The sequence below is a fragment of the Nyctibius grandis genome, chromosome 4 (genome assembly GCF_013368605.1).
Source record: "Nyctibius grandis isolate bNycGra1 chromosome 4, bNycGra1.pri, whole genome shotgun sequence".
NCBI lineage: Eukaryota > Metazoa > Chordata > Aves > Nyctibiiformes > Nyctibiidae > Nyctibius > Nyctibius grandis.
This window is the reverse complement of record NC_090661.1, coordinates 70,794,016-70,811,521: the sequence shown is the minus strand read 5'-3', so window position 1 is coordinate 70,811,521 and position 17,506 is coordinate 70,794,016. Positions and strand designations below refer to the sequence as shown.

Below are 17,506 nucleotides of genomic sequence, written 5' to 3'. Positions count from 1 at the left end.
AGCAGAACCGATTTGAGCAGAACTCATACCAACTGCTCAGTCTGCTGCCTATTACTAGTATGACGAGTATACGCAAGGATGGGAAAAATTACTCAGTAGTGAAGAATTGTATCTGAACTGAAATGGAGTCTTCCCACACAGATTCAAACTTTTGTTTGTTTTGGCAGAAAGGTACTGGAATTTTAGGCACTAGCAGCAAAATGCAATAAAAAAGTGTTTAGATCACCACGGTCTCTAAGGACTTCATATTGAAAACGTGCAGCCACAGGAGCTTAAACTAAAAACTAAACACATTTAGAAAGATTTAAAGTTAACTCATCTCTGCACTGTCGTGTTTTGAAAAGCAGGTTAACATTCTAGACCAAATAATGGAGCAAAAAGGCCATTTTTTTTTCTTCTTTTTAGAAAAGCAGATTTTCACAGAAAGTTTACCAAAGATTTATCTAGCACCTGTTTTCATAGCAAAGAAAGGGAAGGCCTTCCAGAGAAAAGGTACAAGCAAAAACTACATTAAGTGACTGAAGGCTAGGAATGGGATTTCCTGCATTAACAAAAACAACAAGAAAAACCAATGAAGACAGACAATCCTCCCACTTCAGGTATCTTTCAGGAGAAAACAGTCTCATAATGATCAAGTTAATATTTGTCTAACACACTGCTGGTACATAATTCAGTTAGCATATTTTAAAAAAAAGTTTCTGTTCTCTGAAAGACATTATCATGCAGTAAAGCTCTTATCTGTACAACTAACTCATAAAACCTGGCAACGAGACACTGCTAGCCCTGCAAAGAGCCATGCCTATGAAAGTGATTTCTAAAACTTCTTATAATCATTCAAATCAAGAAATCTTCGCACTATTCATCAATGAGCTCAATCTTAATTTACATTTCTACATTCGATCTCCGAGCAATTATCCAGTTAAGATGCAAATTCTGGATGCCTTAGTACTCGAAAGGAATCTCCATCAGCAACCTTCTTGTAACATTCAAGCAGACAGACAGTTTAGGTATCTCTTGGTGCCAAGCTCCTTCTGATTGACACAGATCAGTAGCTTCCATCTCAGACTTCAATAGCTAGCTGTTTGCTCCAGGAGAGGGGGAAACAACCTGACCTCTCACACAAAGTTGCCCTCTACGTGTCAAAAATGGAGGCCAAGAGTTAGGGAGACCAAGCTTATAAACCGGAACGATTTTTCACAACCTACTGCTTTGCACCAGTTTTTGGTCAACACCTTTTAAAACAGAAGTTGCTAATGCTATTAGTTACAGTATTATCTACCAAGATATTAGAAAGCCAGCTGTTCATGTGACACGTTTTCAAAAATGACGCCTTCCATTTGTATGCACCTTTCCAAATTAAAGTGCTTCTGTGTCAAACGCTGTATCAGTAAATACTCCTTGAATGACCTAAAATGCATACAGCACCGCTATGTTACTGCCAGCCAGGCTTGGCAATAAGACTGTTTTACAAAAGGCAGTCCTTCCCATATATTCAATTTGTTTTGCTCGGCTCATCTTATGAGAAATGATGCATTGCCAAAAGCAGATTGATTACTGCCACTGGAATGAACGTTATCAGAGACATGATCTTGACAGATCTCAGGCAAAGGACACATGCTAGCACAAGTACTTGCTTTGTAAAATGAATCTGGAAGATTGCGGCTGGACTCTGAGGGTGAATTTACACTTCACGGCTCAGCTGATTTAAGAGGTCGCTGCTGCCAAAGGAGGATATCCCACTCCGCGTTGCGTCATCCTCATCCCCTCCCTAGAGGAAGCCACAGCACTCACTGCACCCTGGGCTAATCCAGCTCAACTCACTAACACCACAGGCTTTTCTTCCCTCTCTTCCTGTTTTTGAAAATCAAGGCTTAGGAGGCCGAAGGCGCAAGCGTGGGGTCTGATAGTGGGAACTGTCCTTTGCTGCAGAGCCAAGCTGTTCGAGCAGCTCAAGCGATAGCGTGTAACCTCACCCTGAGGGGAAACATGGAACTCGTTTGGCTCCCCCACTGCAGACACACAAAAGCACCAGCCCTTCCACAAACTGAACCTCCCTCCCTTTTCCCCACGATTCTTTCTCAGTCACTTCTCTTTTTCTAGCTCTATATTTGGCATTGGGGAAAAAAAAAAAGTCTTAGTGAAGCAGTAGGGAGGGAAGAAGTGATGTCAGGACAAAATTACATAGCATTTATTCAGGGCCATCTGTTATTCCAAGTCTCCAAGCGCTATTTCTGTATCACCGCAGTGTACCATCCCAGCCGTAAGAAAGAATCCATAGCTATTCTAATTGCTATCAGTTCAGCACAAGTCGAAGTATCCAATGTTTTTCTATTTGTCACAGAAGATATTTTAGACCTTCTTCGAGGGGGGAATCATTGTTTCTCTTTTTCTTTAAATACATAAATATATTAATGGATTTCTAATTAACGAAGAGGGCATTAAAATCAAAGACACTGGAAATTTCAGCACGCTTAGAAACCACAAGAGAAAGTGTTTTTTCTTTTTAAACAATTAACATTTTCTGCTATTCATTCTCAAAAAAATAAACAGTAAGTTGGGTATCACTGCAGTAGTGCAAAGACCTAGAAATGAAAGCAAGCATCCATTCAGAAGGGTGGATACTATCTTCTACCTACTCTACAGGTAATGGTACTGATCAACCTTTAAAGGGGTCAGGTATTTTACTTAAAGGGGGACGAATAATCTTAGTTGCACAGTACTCCTTGACAAGATCAGATTCACCAGAATTAGATACAGTATCCAATATAATCTTTCACAAAATAAGCAACAATCTCTGCCAATAATCAATAGCGAAGTCTTCCTGTAACCCAGAACTTGACTGTAAAATGCACTTAAAAAAATAAGCACATGGATTTTAACTAAGCTAAATGGACAGTAGTTACATGCTAAGCAAATTTCTTACCTGATAGGGCTGAAAGGCACTATCTTCAGTTATAAAATCCAGCTGTTTGTCCACAAGGAATTCTACTGCAGTAACTGAATTGTATACAATTTTTCCAACCAAGGGCTTGAATGTCTATTGGAAAAAAAAGAAAATTAACCAATTAAAAAAAAGCTCAGCACATCAAACCCCCTGGACTGCATAAACACTGACGTAATTCTTCCAAAACAAGTTAAAACAGAAGAACAATTACTAATTATACAAGCAAGGAGGATTTTGTGTTTTGTCGTTTACCCCTTGTGCCGTTGGTGGAAAACCAGCTAGAAAAGGGAACCGCACCATACGTTCTTCCTTTCCCTCATTGTGCTTGAGCAAGAGTGTTTACCACAGAAGCTCAAAGTACAGGAGCACGATTGTATCTCGAACATACAGCTTAGCACGCAGATCCTCTCTGCCTGCCTGCAGGACTAGCTAGCGCAGTGGTAATTACACTAAGGACGCTGAAGTGGAAACCTACTGCAGACGTGCAAACGCTCCCTCCCCTTCCTGTTCTGAAATCATTCACCTTGCCTCGAGTCAACCATCTCATTTCCCTGCCTGTCTCTGCATCTGGTTCTGACTCTGCTGCCTGCCGCCCCCGCAGCCGCTCCTCCCTGCAGCAACCGGCTGTGCTGGTGCAATGGCTTCGGAGACAACAGAGCCTGATCCTGGGGCTTCTGCAGCGGGGCCGGGAGGTTTCCTGCTTCCCCCCACGTGCTGGGAAAGCCACGAGGGGCTGACGGCCCCTGGTCGCTTCCCCAGCACTTGGGATGAAGCAGGAAACCTCCCAGCCCCGTGATGCCCCCATACAGTCTTTGCCCAAAACACCCCGCCTCGTCCAGGCGCAGTGGGATGCAGCAGGCGAGTGGGGAGGGAGCCATGACTTCAGCAGGTCTTCCCCCCCCAAGAGGGGACGAGCAGGCAGTTCCCTTCCCTGCTGGCTGGGTTTCCTGGAACAGAAGCGTAAGGAGAGCATGACTGAGCTAGGACGTACCGAGAGGGGATGAGTCAGGTGAAAAGGAAATCCCAGCGGATGGAGAGGAGAGAAAATGCCGTTCTGAAGACAGACAGGAACAGGGGGAGGAAGGCACGGGTGAACAAAAGACACGACCGGCATAAAGAACATGCAGGATACAAGGGAAAACAACATGGACAGACAGAAAAAAATAGAGGAAAGTTATTCTACAGGACAAAAAAAAAAAATAATAATGAGGGAAAACAGGAAAAGAAAAAAAAACCCCTTGAGACTGATTCTAAATTTAAAATGCAGGAGGAAAAGACAAAGAGGAGAAACAAGGGCAGGTCAAACCACATGAAACGTTGTGCAAATGCTACACCAACATCTGTTAGGATGCCACTATCGCAACAGGACATCACTCACTCACATGCAACACCCCGCAGCAACAGACCCCAACTACTTACAAGGGGAGGGCAGGATCACGGCTGCCTATTCACAGATGGGGAAACTGAGGCAACGAAGCAATCCCGTAACTTGACAAGTCACCTAAGCAGGGCAGCGGCAGTCAGTGACCTGCCCTCAGCCAGTCTGCAGGCAGCTCCTAAGAGATGCACTCAAGGTTTTATCAGACTTTGTTACCTACTTTACAAAGGTGCTGCCTTGAGATTAGGCTAAATTTAACTCAAGCCTCTCTGGAGCTTCAGCTTTGGCACTTACTAAACAAACGAGAGAATACTTCACTGGAGATATGTAATACTTTCTGATAAATATATCCGACTCTACAAACGCTCAGATTTAATGTAGTGCATTCTTGTTTCCATTTTATTTAACGTTTCACTTCAGCTGTTACCCTTTCTCATGCAAGCAAGGAAAAAAAAAAAAATCCCCATCAGGCCGTCAGCCATCTCAACAACACAGTAACTAGATGAAAGGGCTGGAGAGGCAGGAGAATATGATAATACGCTAACTACAGAGTCTGAATAGTAAATAATTATTTAACCTCTAATAGCTAAGAAAGGGCCTTTGCTCTTGCATCACTTTTCTCTAATGGATCTTGTATTGCTAATGGTTCGAGTTAAGAGAGGGTGGAGTTCATATCACGAAATTGCGAAGTGTTGAGTGTATAAACTCACAAGCAGACAAATTTTTCCTTAAAGAAAGTAAACGTTGCAGTCTTTCAGTTCTTAATTCGCCCCCGTGTCTCTGCATACGTTGTTCCACTTTTTCCACGCTGGCTCCTTTCTAACTTTCTGTGCTATTATTCAGGTCAAGAAACACATTTCCGACTACAAACAACAGGACATACCACATCATTAGCTGAAACGAAACCGGGTGGAATGTGGCTTGCACTTATCGTTCAGGATTCAGACAGCACTACAGATTAAGGTACGTGTGAGCCACCCGTTTATCTTACTGCTGGTATTAAAAGGACTAGTTCCAAATATAGATCTGTGAGTGTGATTATTCTGAGAAACGTAATGCCTCCTCATTTGCTTTCATAGATCTAAGCAGGCCAACGCCCCCAAAACATGCATGCGGAGGATGCAGGCTATCCCACAAGCACAGAGGAAAAATATGTAAATAAATAAAGCAAAACTACACCATGTCACACACCTCCTCATACACGGATGGCTGCTCCGCCGCACAACTTGAGATTTTTCAGACGCTATTAGAAAACATTCCCCCTATCAAAGAACAACAAAACTCCACCCTTTAAAGAAAAGGCAGGCCTTCTCGGGAAAGCAAAGTCCAGACTCCATCAGCTCCAGGAGATTGGCAGGCCACCAAGGAGATATCCAAACCAGGACGGCTCAGGGATTTGAGAAATCTTAAGACTGAATACGTGACCAAACTTCACACCACACATCGCATATGCACAAAGAAAAACAGACTAGGAGCACAGCAGACAAGAGTCATCTACTACGGGCAAGCACATGAGACATGTAACGACATGAAAACAGATGTAAGAAGGTCCAACGAGCTCTAGCAGACTTTCAGAGAAAGACGCTCCCTCTTTCCATCCCCAAACTGGAGGACAGCTCTGGGCAGAATCAGGCATACTGGCTGAAACCAGGAAAAACTAAACTTCTTCAAACAAAAAAAAATCTCTCTTTCAAACTTGCATAAAGCCTCCTTTTACCATCTATGTCAAACCTAACTCCCTGAAAACCACAATTAAGCAAAGGACTCAAGTACTCAATTTTAAGCGACATCTGACTTCAGCACTCTTCTAAGCAGCCGCTTGAAAAAAATCCCACTTTTTTTCCACCAAATTTCCTTGCTTGGCCAAACGGAGCTCTATGAACACATACACACACTTTGGTTCCCCGATACGGAGTAAAACATGTTTCTTACTCTGCCCTCCCCCAACTCCCCATATTTTTACCCCAGCTCATGCACGAAATAACCAGCCTACAGGAGGCATCCGGCACAGCTCCGAGACAGAGAAGAAAAGTTGGTTTTGGACCTTCCCAAAATTCAAACAAATTTTTAGAAAACATTAAGTACTATCACTTCACAGCAAACAATCTCAAAACTATTTGATGGCATTCACCAAACGCTCATGGATACAGCAGATTACTCACAGACTCCTTTTTCTAACGCCCAGTAACACAACTCATCTATTTATTTATCGTTTCAAAACCCCCATGGCAACCACAGGCCCCGCTCTCCCGAGGAAGCGGTACTGAGCAAGCACATAGTGCATTTTTATCGCTGCCTAATGCAATTAAGCAGCTGGAGACGCGGTAAGCCGCCCCCACCGTGTGAGCAGGCAGTTCCCTGGCCCAGGCCAGGGCTCCGGGAGCCGCCGCACCCCGGCTGTGACACCCAGGAGGCTCCGTGCAGCCAACGCTCGGGTTACAGCTGAGCTCGCAGCTGCTGCCCGGCTCAGCCCGCACGTACAACCACCTCACTCGCCCCGCGGGAGCTCACAGCCTGCTTCTCTGGGCAGCCTGCGCCTGAAGCCTGCTCCTCGCACCGCAAACGCACACGTACTGCGTTGGCTTTTTTTTTTTAAAAAAAAAAAAAACACCAAAAATTCATTCAAGAAAGCTATTTAAAGCCTGTAACATTTCACAGGCTTTCCTCTTTAAACCACAGAAATGGAAAAGATCATGTAAATTTAATTTATACCTGCTATACAGCAAACTTTCCACACGTTGTTCTTTAGCCTCGCTGCTCGGTCTGCGCTAGCGCAAACACTGGCACCTTTTCATTATGACACTTAATCATTAAACTTGAAAATAACCGTAGCTCTTCCCCAACGCCTGTTTGTTGCCATGGTTTGTACCCAGAGGCAGAATTACCGAGTGGAAAAGAGCACAAGACAAATAAAGCAGATCTGAAATAAAACCCGAGTATCGTATTTTCTCATTCACGGACCGCTTCGCCCGCGTCCCCTACGGAGGAGCCTGGGAAGGCGTCGCTCCGGACGGAGCCCTCCCAGCCGTCCCCGGGGGGTGCCGGAGCCCGCGAGCCGCAGGCGGTAACCGGCGGGACGAAGCGCCCCGCAGCCAGAAGGCCCGGCCAGCCGGGCCCCCCCTCCCCGCGGCAGGCGCCGGGGGTGCCGCATGGCAGCGCTGCAACGGCCACCGCAGCTGTTCCGTAACGGCGGGGCTACGCACCGCCAACGTCTCCACAACGAGCCCCTGAAGCGCAGCAGCCGGCGGTAACGGCACGAATTTAACCTCCCTAACAACAAAAAAAAAAACCCCAAAAAACCCAAAACAACAACAAAAAAAACCCGAAACCAAACAAACAAAAAAAAACAAGCAATTTTTAAACCTACGTTTTTCCCGTTCTTCGGCAGGGCGCAGGCCGCCCCTGCGCGGCTCCCCGGGGCCGGGAGGCGCCCGGTACTCACGGTGTCTCCGTCCCGTCTCGGCGGCGCACGGCCTGCGTCCCCCCGCCGCCGGGCCGCGCACAAAGCCGCCGCCGGCCGCGTGCCGCGCCCGCCTCCGCGGAAGCCCGCCCGTCACGTGCGCCGCTCCACACACCGCGGGGACGGGAGTTGGGGGGCCCGCGACACCCCCGCGGGCCCGGGGTGCGCCCCGCTCCGCCCCCGAGGCCCTGGAGGGCAAACAAAGACGCGCCGGCGCTGCTCAGAAAGTTAAAATGTCCGCGGGGGAGGGGGTGTCCCGCGCAGGAAGCCGCGGAGCACCCCCCGCCCTCCCCGAGTCTCGGCGGCGAAGCGCCCCGGGCCCCCTCCCCGCCGGTACGCACCTCGCTCGGCGCCCCGCGGCGCGGCCCGGCCCGCGGGATCTCCGCGCCCGCCTCCGCCTTTGAACTCACAAGGAAAATGGTTCTCGCCGCGCCGCTTCCGGGTCGGGCCGCGCCGGGTGGCCGCGCCGGGGGCGGGGACGGCGGGGCCGGGGGAGGAGGAGGCGGAGAGGGAAGGCTCGCCGCCCGCCCTTTGTGGGGCTGGCGCGGGCTAGCGCGCAGCTGGGCCCGCCGCGGAGGCCCCGGCGCGTCCCCGCTGCTGGGTCATGGCGCGCTGCCGCCGCCGCCGCCGCTTACATAAGGGCGGGCGCGCGGTGCGCAGGGCCGGCCATGGCGGGGAGGAGCCGGGACGCGCCACGCCGAGCCGAGCCGCCGGGAACCGAGCGAGCGGAGCACGGCGGCGGAAAGGGGCGGCGCGCGGCAGGCGCGGCCCGCGGGGGCGGGGAGGCGGCCACGTCCCGCGGGGGCGGAGCCGCGGGCCACGTGTGGCGGCGGCCCGGGAGCGGGGCCGGGGGCCGAGAGCCTCCCGCTGCTCCAGGGGGGCCGCCCAGCCCACGCCAGACCTCGGCACCCTGCAGCACCCGAAGCCTAGTTTATGGCCTGAGTCCTTTCCCTGGAAAGCCCGGTCTGACTTCGAAAGCCTTTCCCTGACCCTCCCCCGGGTGGGCTCTGTACAGCCAGCGAGCGAGGGCTGCAATTCTGTCCACAGTCACAAAAAAACCAAAAAAAACCCCACGAAACCAGAAGGAAGGGCGGGTGAGCCCAGAGCCTGACTGCGGTCCAGCAGCAGCCGGAGCAGAGGGCGGTGAGGGGAGCGACCCGCTGGGCAGGGGACGAGCCGGGAGTCCTGGGCTGCCCCGCGCCGCCAGACACAGCGAAGAGCCTGTCAGGGGCTGCTCACCCCACAGCCTGTCCCTAACAGCACACTGCGCCATGATCAGCAAGTATTTACAGCCCATAAACTGATGCAAAACTTTCTCGAGCACCATTTCGTAATTTTCAGCATACAACCTATTTTCTCCTTGATGACAAAAAGAACCGTAAAACGTGTTTTCCCACTGTTGAACATAAGTTAATGGCACTAACCAACTAGTTGTTTACATAAAAACATCAATTCACCTCAATAGTCCAGGGGGAAAAAGTGCACGGTGCACTATCTAATGAGAAAATGGTTTCCAACCAGAAATGTAGCATTAACGCCTGTAATGCACCCCTTGGGTTTAGCTCACATACGTAAGCATGGATAGAAGAAAAAAAAAAAAAAAAAGGAAAAAAAAAATCACAGGGGAGACTGGGATGGAGGCATTTATTTCCTCCGAACCCTTTAAACATAAACAGCTGTACATTTTTTACGTTTGCCAAGGAAGTATGAGAATAATGGGAAATCAATGCATGACTACCTCTCTGTTCTCATCTTGAATTATTCCAAATGATGTAAGCTTAAAGGTGTACTGGAATGCTATAAAATACTGGGCTCTGAAATAATAAAATACTTAAGTACAGTTAAAGTTGAACTGGAAGGTTCTCTGCCCACCACGGACCCTTCTCCAGCAACTGGGTTTCTTCCACAGCAGTCCGTGACGCTGCACGCACACAAGCAGGGCAGGACCCAGCCTACCTGTACGCGGCGTTTGGACACTACCCAGCCTATGCTGGAACCACATAACTGCAGAACTGGATTTGGCTTTGCAGGGACACTAGTAGGGGCGGTTCATTGTATTGATTTTCCCTTTTAAGTGGTCTTCCAGCCCCGCGAGCCCGAGGCGGCTGAGCAGCCTTATATGGCAGCGAGGCTGCGCGGTGCCCTGAGCAGGCTCCATCTATTCCTGACCACCCAGGCCGGACAGTTGCTCCTCTCGTCTCCGGCAGCCCCCCACACCCCGCAGCCCCTCACCAGATCTGCTCACCCTCAGGGCCAGCCAGAGAAAGGCCACCTTCTACCACCAGCAGAGCATGGGCCTCGCTAACCCCCTCCGCTGCCCCAAAACGCACCCCCTTCCCCAGCCAGACCGCGGTGGGGCTGCACTTACCTCCAGAGAAAAAAATTACAACAAACATCTTAGTGACACCATTTTGACCTGATTTCTTTCCAATTCCTTCTCCTCCACACCCCATCTCCCCAGGGGCATGGGGGAATAATGTCTCAGCCGCTTTCACTGGTACCGAGACGGGTCATGCAGTAGCAAAGACTAACATGCACCGTTATTGCACGTTGGGCACCACAGTTTGCACCGCCTTTGCCCCTTCGGTGCAGAAGTGAGCCCGTTCTCTGCCACCAAACAGCAACGGGGGAGCTTGTCCAGTGAGTGGGGGAGGCTTTCACAGATCAGTCGTTCAGAGGCCTCACCACCGCTAAAAAATAAAACTTGACCTACGAGTAATAGCTGACACAAGGAAATATCCTGAACTCAAGACTTGACCAAGCAGTCAAGAAATAAACTATTGTTTCCAAACTTTAATTGTATGATCTTCAATTTAGCTTTTAAAATGCATTTTAGATTACCTCCAAGAAGTACCGAACATCCCAAAGATATACTACTGCTTCCACCAAATGCGTACCTCTCCCATGAGGTTTCAGGGTTTTGTTCTACCCCCACTCTCAAGTAAGAGTCCAAACACTAACAGTTATTTCAGGAAAGGCAAACAAACAAATTATGCCTGTTACGGAGCGCAACATACTTCATGCTACTATGAAACTAATGCTGCTGTGCGGTATGCAGTGCATCTGTCAAAGCCGGCAATCCTTAATAATATCCAAGACAGACACCGTTAAAATACAAATCACAAGACTGTCTGGAGGACAGGCAAGTTTGCCGGTTTGGACAAAGCTTTATTAATAGACTGCGACTTAGTAACAAAGAATATTAATACCCAGGGCAGCACCACCTATTCATTACCACAGAGGGATTTTGCTAAAAATTCTCAAGTGGCACCAGCTACGCGTGGAATACTAACACAGCAACTCTGCTTCCAAGGGTTTCACTTAAAGGCGACCTCAGTAAAAATCTGCAAAGTGGGAAAACACCTTTTGAGAGTATAAAAAAAACAATGAAATTGCTACTGGTGCAATTGCTAATGTTAAGTACGCTAAGGCAACATAAAATGACGTTTACATCGTTACAGCTTACTAAATTTACCGCAATATTTATATGTGTATTCTTAACAAAACACAGATTTGCCACGTAAAGGCACTAACGCTGATTTTTAAATGAGAACTTTAAAAATTAGTACCATAAGAGTCCCAAAGCCTATGGAAAATATTCCTATGCAAGCCTGGTTATGACATTTGCAAAATACTACACTTTAGAGTGGCTTATTTAATAGTCACATTATTTTAGCGCTGTTTCCAACTACTGTTTGCTTCATCTCACAATTGGGCCTGAACTCTGTCAAACAAGCCGTACTACGAGCTTGCAGAACAGAGCTGCCTTTGTTCTTTGGCACTGCCAGTCCCCCACGGGATCAGGCAGCGCACCGAACTGCGCTCGGCAAACAATCCCTGACCTTCAATTACTGTCTTGGCTCGCTGCCACAGGATACATGTATTCCTGGTAACACAGTGTGCCCTATTTTGCAGATAATCGCTAGAACCACAGATTGTCATGAAAATCGACGGAAAAACACAAACGTTCTCTTCCTAAAATCGCAGTCGTAATGTCAGCTACGGCAAAGCGTTGCTCCAGTGTGCCGCAGCGGGACAGCCCGAGCTCGGGCTCAAGCCAGGCACACGAGGATGGCAACACTGCAGGTTTTGTACTTTTAGGGACTGCATGAAGAATTTCAGGTGGCGTACGGCTTCGCCTTCCTCTGCTGGAGGTTTTCGGTTTGGTTTTTGTTTGCTTTGAGGCGGAAGGCACACCGGGTTGCGCTGGCACAGTTTTGCAAGAGCTGCTCTTTTTTTCCTTTTTATTTTTCCCCTTTCAAACACTGGCAGGTTTGTCCCTCCAGCACCTCGACACAGGGGCGTTCTCCGGGCAGCCGGTGCCAGGGCCAGCTGCAGCCCTTGTACTTGCGGGCTGGCCAGCAGCCAGCGCCCGGCCCTGACTCACTGCCCTTCTGGGAGGCTACCGGCACCGCGCTGCCACAGGCACCGCAAGGACACAGGGAAACTACAGCACACACGGACCAGGAAGGGGGTGTCCTGCTGTAACCCTCCTTTCGTTTCTGGAAGGCATGAAACCCCCGTAACTGCAAACCACGCTCCTTCCTTGCGCCGCACCCGAGAAACGCATGGTGCGGGGCTGCTGGCAAGGAAAGAGCGCATGTAAATATTGCGAATGAGTAAATATTTATACTTTAAAACAAATGAAAGTTATTTAAATCAGTCTTCACCAGTTAAATTAGCATTTTTCTACTTATCTTCTTCCTGTGTGTGCTGCCCTACATTTGCTTAGCAAGCAGAACTGTTTCATAGCGATACACCTGCAAAAATAACACGCTGTAAGAGCAGACGTATGGACAGTCTCACCTTAGTGGAGAAATTAACTTTCTGATTACGTATTTGTGCAAACCAACTGAGTTCAAACAGTGTACTTAAGTGCAGAAACCAAAGTCCAAAGGAGGAATTAATGTGTGTGAAACAATCATTACTACTAAGGCCGCAACACATAAAACAGAGTAACTGGCATTTAGGTGCCAGCTCATTTGGCAAATTCTTCATTTAAACTCTCCTTTTAGGTTATGGAGGTGGGCAAATCTCACCTGGAGGCATCCAGACATGCAAAAACTTCACTAGGCCATCTTTAGAAATGTTTGCAAACGGAGAAGCTGAGGACACCAGTATACATGGAGGAGCATGAGCAACAATACAATACATACGCTTGCGTATCAGCGCTGATTTTACAGTATAAGTCAAACTAATCTCATCTAAAATATCGTTTCTATCTTTGCAATATTTTCAATCAACTTTTAAAATCACTTTTGTCCTTCCCTGGGCAAGCACCATGGGGTTTAATGCTGCATGCATCAACATGACTCTGCAATTTTCCCCTTTACTTCATCCCCATCTACTTCATCATACCAGTACTGTAATCGCTGCTCTGGGAATAAGCTCTGCTAGTAAACTTGCACTATTTTTGTGTCTGAATTGGTGTCCCTGCTGCAACAGGAGACCAATAATCTCAGTAAAAGAAAAACCGGAAGCATGGCGTTAAAAAAACCCCCATCATTGTAGGCAACAGTATTGCATGAGCTTTCTTACTTGCTGGAGTTTGCTGCCAGTGTTTAAATGATCTCCAGACTTCAGAAACTACACATTTTGAATGTTGACAAATAATTTCAGACTAAGTTACGTTCATTTCTCCCGTTACAAAACCCCAAGTCTTTTTACAAATTAAACTCATTCTTTCAGGTCTAAGCTACCTAAATAGTGTTTTCTACAACTGCTACCCCTAGTTTCTTTTCTTCCCAGCCCACTCTACACCTTCCCCTAATTCAGTTTCTATTAGCAGCCCATCGCTGACATTTTTCTCTCTACCTAGCCTCCCCAGTATGCCACTTACAGATACAAATCCTTATACTTGGAACCTACAGAACAGTGCTCTAACTCCAGATTTATGATTTATGTCCAAAGACAAAATATTCAGCAGTCTCTCAAGCATCCCTTTGTGGATGTCCATCATCTCAAGCCCAGCATCACTGTAACAGACTTGTGTTTTCCTATGCCCTCTCCCTTCGTTAGCTGAGCAAAAATGCTGCCACCCTGCCACTCACTCAAATCCAGTAACATCAATGTTATCTTTAAGTGTGACCTGCTCTCTCTCACTTCTGGGTCCAGGTTACATGAAACTCTTGCAGGTATTTCTTATAAAGCTTATTAAACATATGTTTTCCTACCCATTCCCATAGTTCAGAGCACCAGCCTACACTCATCCTGCATTTTCATTACTGAAATCTCCCTTTCCTCTGGCCTTAGTAAAGGCATACACGTTCAGAGCCACTCAAAATGCTGTCACAAACACCTCCAGCCCACAACATCCACTCTTGGCACTCCTTCCCCCAGCAGTCCCCATCACATCAAACCGCACCTGCAGAAACAGCATCTCCCAATCCTACTATCGCTCATTTATCAATTTCAGGAACAGCTTACTGGCAACACTCACAAAGCTGATTCACTGACGTCTTTCCATTTTCTCCTTAAAACTCTGCTTTGCTGTACTGACCTCTGACACCTTGACAATGGCTTGGCCACTGCTTTACGGAAGCCTCATCTTCCCTCACAAGCAATGCCTCCTATTTCCCATCTGCCTGTCTCTGTGTGTCATCTGCCCTTGACTTGCTCTCAAATTTTAACTCCGTGCAGAAGGGAACCCTTTTCATTCTGCATTTGTTCTACAACTCATGGCACAATGAAATCCTGGACTTTCATATGAGTTTCCAAGCATCATGGCAATGTGCCACAACAGTCATTAACCTTGGGACTGGATTCTGTCTTCCACAAAGCAAGCACAACAACTTCAAGATCATAATGTTCTCACCCACACTACTTCTGCAATATTCATCAAACCCTTTTTAACTTGGGTGCCATCCATGTTTTTCAGTATTCATGCTTCTTCAGCCTTCTTGCTTTCCTCACAACAATGCCAAACTCCCTCCAGCTCATTTCTGGCTTTACTCTCTTCTTCCAACCCTACCGCCAACATCCACAACGTTCTTTCATCCTTGCGCCCCTGAACTTACTGGATGTAACATTCATTTACCTGGCCTCCTTCCAGCCTCACCTCCAGAAAAACCACCTGATTGAGAACATCAGCTTCAGGCTTCTGACATCCACTGAATCGCTGCTCTTCTGATTCAGCATCCAGCACCACCTCCCTCTCATACTTCCCACTAACTGAAGTCCATTACAGAACAGGACTCCACCTTTCACCCTCCTACTATTTCCTGCCCCTCATACTACACTCCCAATTGCCTCTCTGAAGCGCATCCCACTTTCCGAGAGTCACTCAGATCTAGCTTTCATAAGGTCCCTTTCTGGTTTTATTCCCCAGAGCTTAAATACCCGCCTCACCTTGTTCCACCTTACCCCCTACATCCTTATTAACTTTGCTTTCCAGAGAACTATTTCTTTTCCCAATTCTGCTGTTTTTTCATTTCTTCTGCCCTGCCACTCCCTCTCTCTTTCCTTTGTCTAAGGCATCTTATTCACCAGCTTAGTCAGCTTCCTGTCTCTTAAATGGACTGTATTTTATTTTGCATTATTCTGTTTGCTCTTCTCCAAAACAACTCGGGTGCATCCTCACCACGGGAAGCTCGGCTTCCCTCTGCAGTTCGGGCTCCCCGATTGCTCAGGCTGCCGGTGGGCCCTTTGGTCCAGGGCTGTCTCCTGGAAACAAGCCACTGGCTCCATCGGACATGAAACGGGGTGCGGTTCCGAGGGAGCCTCACTCCAGGCATCATTTCCTCCGTTACGGCAGCACTGAGAATGCACCCGTGCCGGTATTTTCCATTCCCACAGCCCTACGACAGTAACCAAGCAACTCTTGGAATATCAAATGCTCCCCATATGCCTGACGCCACACCCAGGGCATGCAACATACTCTTGACATCATGCTATAAAATCATCACTTGAGTAGGCTGTAACAACTCAGTTAAGTAGAAAGTCTCTATGGGGAGTGGAATTGGCTCCTGAAACAGAGCTGGGATCAGGAAAAAAAAGATATGTTAAATAGGAGCTCCTGTTTGGAGCTATCTGGAATAACAAAAGCCTCAAAAACATACAAAAGGTAAAGTATAAAAATCTTGAAAAATAAATCAAGAACAGAGAGCAGTACTTTAGAAGAACACGTCCTACAGAAGCTGAAAGAGGGAAATACCTGCTTCAGATTATCATACGAATGAAGTTGTTACAGATAAATATGTAATCAGTTTCTGAGAAGCAAAAGACTCCTCAAGGCCATCCCTCCAGTCTTTACATTTACTCGTTGTTACTGTCAGCAGTGTATCTCACTGTCAGGCAGAGTAAGAGCTGTGGAAGAAGCACATTCAAGTTGCAATATATTCAGAATGGGTTTTTTTGGTGAATAGTTAAAAGGCTGCAACTTCTATTCCTTCCTCCTTTTCTACTCCACTCTCTCCAAAAAATCAGGAACCCCACCTGCCAGTTCTGCAGGGGTTCTATCTGGCTCTCTCTGCATTCCCTTAACAGGGGAAGGCCATTCAGGGCGGGAGAGGGTTACTCTTGTTTTGAATTCAGTGCCTCTGTGCTCTCTTAGTCACAGCTTGTGGGGAGTAAGGTTGTACTTGGACATTTCTCTGTGTTTTGTGATACATCCTTTTTATATCCTAAACATGTACACTTTAAGCATATGAGTATCTTATCTTAAAAGCAGTATTTTCATATTTCCAAACACTAAGACTTAAATATTAAGCAACATCAATGCATTGTGTTTTAATTATCTTTGTAAAAAGCTCCACCTTACTGAGACAACATGCTAGTATATACTCCTCAAATAAAAATATCAGATTGTTCACCTCACCTTCGTGTGTCATGTAAGCAGGGAGAGATACAATCTAGTTTCAGACTGTTTAGAGAAATACCTTTTAACCTTCCTGAGCAGTATTTTTTCCTGCTATGATTGTTTTATAATCATATTGTGACTTTGTCAGACTTCCTCTACACTGAGATGCAGTTGCTAATACACTGGTTTGATTCCTGACTCTATAGTATAAAAGGTTTGGGAGAACTTCTCAAAGACAAAGACCTTATAGGCATAAACCACCAAGAAGTTGAGGTTAAAAGTTTACACTTGAGAATAAAAACTCTGATAGAACAGATGGGATTTTAGTCAATATATCCCAGCATCAGGATAATGCTGAAATAATGTTGAAATACCATCAGTCTATCTAGTAAACAAATTAGAAAATAACCTAGATATCATAATGGATTCCCCCCCTCCAGTGTTATTTTTAGATTCTCGCATCTGCCCTCCTACACGCTTGTCCAGCAGCAACCTTGATGGACAAACACTTTTTTTCGCTTTCAGGAAAACACAGGACAGATGGTGTTGAAAGTATTTCTCTGAGATAACAAGTTTTCCGCTTTTTATAAATTCACTCATCCTCAAACTGTGACAGCTGTGAGTTTAAAGATAAAATCGAAATGATCCAGATCGTGTTCATCTCCTTTCTCTAGGGTCCCTGAAAGGTCACACAAATATGTCTCACTTCTAAGCTCCCCACTAAATGTGAAATGCAATGCACTCCTTTCCCAAGTTCTAACTTAGTGGTATATTAGAAAGAAGCAATGTACCGCTCTGCTTTTTTTTTAAATTTGCATCTCGGGCCTGTATTGTGAATTCGGAATCTTCTGGATCTGTTTGTATAGTATATCAGACAGTATTTATCTCCGAGATCTATTTATAGCACTACTTACATTCCCTCATTCC

General features: G+C 46.8%; 1 protein-coding gene across 7 annotated transcripts in view; it reads right to left on the bottom strand.

The window, feature by feature from the left end:
• Positions 1-17,506, bottom strand: part of JMJD1C (jumonji domain containing 1C) — a 110,007-nt gene that overhangs the window by 53,306 nt on the left and 39,195 nt on the right. For 2 of the 7 annotated variants that reach the window (XM_068397425.1, XM_068397421.1), the window contains exons 1-2: positions 8,124-8,313; positions 2,924-3,037 (exon numbers count right to left, since the gene is read on the bottom strand). The gene's annotated coding sequence lies outside the window, so the exon portion shown is untranslated. Of the gene's footprint in view, positions 1-2,923; positions 3,038-7,689; positions 7,782-8,123; positions 8,314-17,506 lie in introns of those variants that run through there. The other 5 variants (XM_068397424.1, XM_068397429.1, XM_068397422.1 and 2 more) reach the window with 5 other exon arrangements.